Consider the following 6000-nt stretch of genomic DNA (forward strand, 5'->3'; position numbering starts at 1 on the left):
TATCGAAAAGTTGGCCAAGGCTAAATGCAACTGGTAGAGCTTACCTTCAGCTCCAAGGAAACATTACCCCATTCACAAAACAGAATAATGTGGAGAAAATTAAAATATAGTTTATTTTTATGTTTTCCTTCTAGTGAGACAGGGTTTTATTGTGTTGCCCAAGATGACGTTGCACTCACAATCTAAATGGCTTTGCTTCTATGTATGTGGAATTACAGTTGTACACAACCATGCCTAGCAAAAGTTGTATTTTTGTTTGAAAAAAATCTCTAACTCTTCAGTTAGTGAATTATGGATTATAGTCTCATTTGTGTGATTGAATCAGTTTGGTATATACAGTACTTTATAACTAGATTATTGCAAAGCATGTGTTATAAGTAGGAGCTGTGTTTTTTGGGTGTCATATGGTGACCATATAACTTGAATAAATATTTATATTACATGGAATATTATTTGAGAACCTAATTTTTCATATTTGCTTCAGTTTGTATTTAAAAGGCAGCTTTCTCATAGATAAATCTTATCACATTGCCTTGAACATAATGAATACTTCAAAACTAAATTTATTCTAAGTTCCTTTAGAAAGCAAGGTTATTTGTACCATTTCATGAACATGTCTATTTTCAAAAGGAGTTTTACTTGTCTTCTATCTCCTTCAAAGCTATCTATACATAGCAGTAGAGTTTCAGTTGAGCAGTAGAGCCAAACTACCTGGATTCAAACTCAGCTCTGTTATTTACTTTGTGAGACTCAGCCAACTTGTGTAAAATATGACTTATTTTTCTAGTATCTATCTCATTTGATATTGTAAGGATAAATGCAGAGTCATGTGTAGGACTTGGTTATAAAGATTAATGACTACTAGTAATGATTATTATATCATCTGAATATTAGTAACTGAAATAACAAGTAAAATGACTAAACTCAGATACTTGAATGTGGGCAGAGAAAAAACACTAGGAAATTATGAAATCTTTAGGAACTGACTTTGGGTATAATATAGAATTTGGAAAGTATTTTGTAAAAAACGGGAACAAAATAAATATATAATCAGGAATATAATTAAACAACATTTAAAGACTGAAGATATGCTACTTTAAGGCAATTTCAGCAACTATGCATAGAAGTTCACGTCTGTAATCTCAGCTACTTGGGAGATAGAGATAGATAGATAATGGTTTTATGTGACTCAGGCAAAAGTTCTGTCAAGAAAATACTAAAGCCAAATACAAAATATAGAACTATGGCTCAAGTAGTAGTGAAATTGCTTATCAAATGGGAAGGGAAGGAAAAAATAAACATGGCTCATGAATCATGTAATCTGACTTCAGAGGTTTATGTTATAATTTATTTAAAGGAAAAATAAAACAGGCTTTTGTGGCTCACACTTGTAATCCTAGCAGCTTGAGGGGCTGAGAACTGAGGATCACAGTTCGAAGTCAGCCTGGGCAGGAAAGTCCATCAGACTCTTATCTCCAATAAATTACCAAAAAAGCTGGAAATAGAACTGTGGCTCAAGTGGTAGAGCACTAGCCTTGAGGAAAAGGAGCTCAGGCCCAGAGTTCAAGCTCCAGGACTGGCCAAAAAAAAAAAAAAAGAAGAGAGAGAAAGAAAGAGAGAGAAAATAAGAATGGTTCATAGGTAATGTAATTTGACTTCAGAGGTTTGTGTTATAATGTATGAAAAGTAGTGGGAGTAAAATTACTCTAAGGGGTTTTATTTAGTAAAACTAGGATTTGATTTTTTATTTCTTTTTCATAAATTTTTATCTATTTTGTAGGCATGTATAATGATTTTAGGTTAGTCAATTGTGATAAGGAATTGAACTAATTTGCCTTGGTTACTTCTCTGCCAGTTTATCTGGTGGAAAATAAATTTACTAAATTTGAAGAGGTAATAGCATCAACACATGACACTGAAAAAAATGACATGATAAAAATTAAGAACCAGAATGAAGGAGTAACATTGTCCAAGAAGATGTTGTATTCATTACATGACTTATGGAATTATAAGTCCTCTGAATGACACCTTGAAGACAAGACTAAAATCATATTAATTTAAAAAACTAGGGGCCCAGAGACTTAGTATGCACAATATCCTGATTTTAAACCTTAGAACCCCTCTTACCAAAAACTAAAATAAAATCATTTGGAAAAAAGGAACAGCCACCTACATCCCAAACCAAGAAGTAGACTGGGGAAGATCATGCTCAAGAATATTATACTGAAATGAGAGAAATAAATATTCAGTTGTAAAATAAAACACCGACTCACTCAGAACAAAACCACATTTGGTGTAGATCTCTGCTTGGAAAGCCTGACACACAGAACAGCCCTCAGCTTGACACAGATCACCCATCAGAATAGCCCTTGGCTCAACAGCGCTCTTCACTCAACAGATTTCCACCTAGAGCAGCCCACCCCACAAGACTGCAGTTGTGGCACAATAGAAAAACAACTTCACAGACAAAGCCTGGGAAGGAGACCATGTGAACAGAAGCAGGCATGGGACACAGGGAGGTAGGGAAGGAGCATAAACAAGAGAAAAAATAAGGAGCTCAGAACCCAGTGAATGCAATCTAGATCTCAGCCTGCACCAGCAAAGTGAGGCTTTAACCTCCTATACACTGTGTCAGCAATGTGCACTTGGGATAGTTTGGAACAATGAACAAAGTTTGGTGGATGGTACTCAAGATGGCATCAGTCTCAGCTCACACATGGCAAGAGAGGATTTACCTCTGGCCTAGATTCGGTGTGGGTGAACCCGTGACAAAGGACAAGGCCTGGGGCTCCTATTCAGAGATCACATCAGTCTTGGCCCAAACCGGTGCCTGAAAATTTAACCTCCTGCCAGCCTGGAACTAAGGCTTCTAGTCAAGCCTATCCACAATACAGATAGGAATTGATACTATCAGGAACAGATACCCAGAGGAACAGAAGGGCAGGGCTCTAAACCAGAGTCCCACAGCCATGATCTCAGCTCTTAGAGATGAGTGAAAAGCAAGCCACCAACCAGTGCTACCTGGAATAAGAAATCAGGCCAGAGGGCCTCAATCTCAGAGTTCTGCCCCTGAACTCATCTTCTAAGGTTGAATAAAAGTAGGGCTTTGAACCTCTATATTTGTCCCAGTAGGAGCCCTTAACTCCATTGGGTTAGTGATTAGTAGATCCATTAACTTCTCAACAGCCATGATTGGTATCTAAAGCTTGGGAGAGTAAAACGTGGCCTTTAACTTCTCTAGGAAAGACCTCAGTGAGACTTATAATGCCACCTAATGGGCACAGATGGGTGCCTCTAAAAGCCCACACATGCATCCCCCCACATGGTGCTGCCAGCATCCTGCTAAGAGTCTAGACACAGCCCTGACCATCCATGTATCCACAATAGGGACATCGCTGGCCACCCACAGATCCTGGGGGCAGCTTCCAGGCAAGCCCAATACTTCTTTCTGAGCAGGATGGCACTGGCCTTCAACACCTTAAGGAGGTGGGGGAGGAGGGCCTTGCATACAGCCATATCTGAAAGCTTGCTTGTGAACCCCTCACATAAGAAGTCATGACCCATAGCATCAAGGGCTGCACTCAGGCTAGACAGCCTCAAAAACCATGCACCTCAACACCTTAGCACCAGGGGTCTGTGCCTAGTCAACCTCCAAAAGCCCATCCTTGCTTTACCTTGTGGGGGTGGGGGGTAGAAGGGCAGGGTGTCTACAGCCATCTGGCCTCAGAAGCCTGCCTAAACATTCTAGTTTGGGATGGCAATGACAGCCCACAGTGACAGGGCTCACACCTAATGAGACACAAAGGCTTCTTTGTGTCCCCACATACAACACCTTCAGACACACCCTGGCCTGAGACAACACTCAGCTGAACTCAAATGCTGCCCATACCTCTCCAGGGGATACCAACTACACAATGCCCACAAGAAAGTCTAAAAACCGTAGCTCATTACCATGGAACCTAATTCCTAATCTTATTACAGCTAAAAACCCTGAGCCCAAATGTGTAAATCACAGCAAAAGATCACATGAGCAATCAAAATAACATGCCACTCCCAAAAACCAACATCAACTCAGAGAAGGCTTCTAGTGAGAGGAAAAAAGAGATGGAGAACAAGAGAAGCATTAAAGCAATGATGAGAGAATTGGCAGGTGAAATAAAAGGACAGATCCAAAAACAAATAGAATTCAAGGTGGACACGACCAAGAAAAATGCATGAACAAAAAGAAACATTACACACCTCGATGATGGAAGGGAAGAATTAAATTAGCACCCTTAGAACTGACTTCAACAATTGAACTACAAGGCATAAAAGGCTCTATCTCACTTTTGCAAAGCACATTTGAAAGCATAGGCAACAGAGCAAAAGAATAGAAAATAGAGTATCAGGAGGTGAGGGTAAAACAGAGGAATTGGAACAGAATTTCAAAGGCATGGAAAAAGCACTCAGAACATAGAAATGAGTAATCCAAGATTTGGTAGATTCAGCCAAAAGATCAAATCCACATACTGTCAGGATAGAAAAAGGAGAAAAACTCAAAACTAAAGGCATTGAAAACCTAGTCAACAAAATAATAAAAGTAAAGTTCCTCAATTTCAAGAGATAGACTCTTGCATACCTGACAGATGCATGCAGAACCCTAGAGAACAGAAGTACTTAGAGAAAAAATATCTCTCAAGACATTGTGAAAACCTTGGACTTAAAAAACAAGGAATTAATTTAAAATGCAACAAAGCTAAAGAAGGCAGTTGATGCAGTGAAAAGATTAAAATTACTGCAGATTTCTTCACACAAACTGAGTGCAAGGAGAGCTTCATGTAATATAATTCAGGCTCTGAATGACAATTGCCAACCCAAACTGATGTACCTAGTGAAGATAGCATTCACAGCTGAAGCAAAACTAAAGCAAACAAAAAGCTTTCATGACAAAAACTATTGGAATTAATGAAGAGATACTAAAGGGAAGCATATAATCTGAAGAAATCAATCAGAGTCAAGAAAACACAGCACTGAATAAAAGTCATTAGAAGACTAGTTTTGTAAACACCAGAAGAGGATAGAAGTACACTAAAGGAAAACAAAATGGCATGAATTTCTCCATAGTATTTCTCTATAGTAACATTAAATATCAATGGCTCAACTCCCCAACCAAAAGATTGAATCAAAAAGGAAAATCCAACTATTTGTTGCCTCCAAGAAACTCATCTCTTAGAACCAGTTCCCGAGACTCTCCCACGCACATTGCTTGGCCTTCAGAACCTTGTTCATCCAGCGTGGCCCTTCATGTGGGCCTGCTTGTCAGTCAGAGGAGTCACTACCTCCATTACAGCCTCCCTCCAAGAAATCCCAGATACCACCACCCTGTAGTTACCACCATGCCAAAGAATAAAGGTAAAGGAGGTAAAAGTAGATGTAGAGGTAAGAATGAAAATGAATCTGAGAAAAGAGAGCTGGTGTTCAAGGAAGATGGACAAGAATATGCTCAGGTGCTCAAAATGTTGGGAAATGGATGATTAGAAGCAATGTGTTTTGATGGTGTAAAGAGGTTATGTCATATTAGAGGGAAATTGAGAAAAAAAGTTTGGATAAATACCTCAGACATCATATTGGTTGATTTTTGTGACTATCAGGATCACAAAGCCGATGCAATTTTAAAATACAATGCAGATGAAGCAAGAAGTCTGAAGGCATATGGCGAGCCACCGGAAAATGCTAAAATCAATGAAACTGATTCAGTTTGATGACATTGGGGATGATGATGAAGATATTGATATCTAGTTCAACTCAGCATCTTACATACCAGTTTTTCTGATTGTCCTGCAGTAACTCTTAAAGAAGATTCAAAACTTAATAGCATGATTGTAATTTGTTAAGGCAGATAGCCTTGTTACTAAGATTCTTTAAAAACTATTAACATTATGTTAAGACAATGCTTAATTTAAAAGTTAAAAAAAGCATTACTGCTTTTACTACTTTCATTACATCTAGTAAGTAAATTGA

General features: G+C 38.5%; 1 pseudogene; it reads left to right on the forward strand.

Moving 5' to 3' along the window:
• The first annotated feature begins 5375 nt into the window (after positions 1-5375).
• LOC138837273 (eukaryotic translation initiation factor 1A, X-chromosomal-like) lies at positions 5376-5778 on the forward strand (annotated as a pseudogene).
• The last annotated feature ends 222 nt before the right edge of the window (positions 5779-6000 follow it).

The sequence above is a fragment of the Dipodomys merriami genome, unplaced genomic scaffold (genome assembly GCF_024711535.1).
Source record: "Dipodomys merriami isolate MVZ:Mamm:240054 unplaced genomic scaffold, mDipMer1.0.p SCAF_27, whole genome shotgun sequence".
Lineage (NCBI taxonomy): Eukaryota > Metazoa > Chordata > Mammalia > Rodentia > Heteromyidae > Dipodomys > Dipodomys merriami.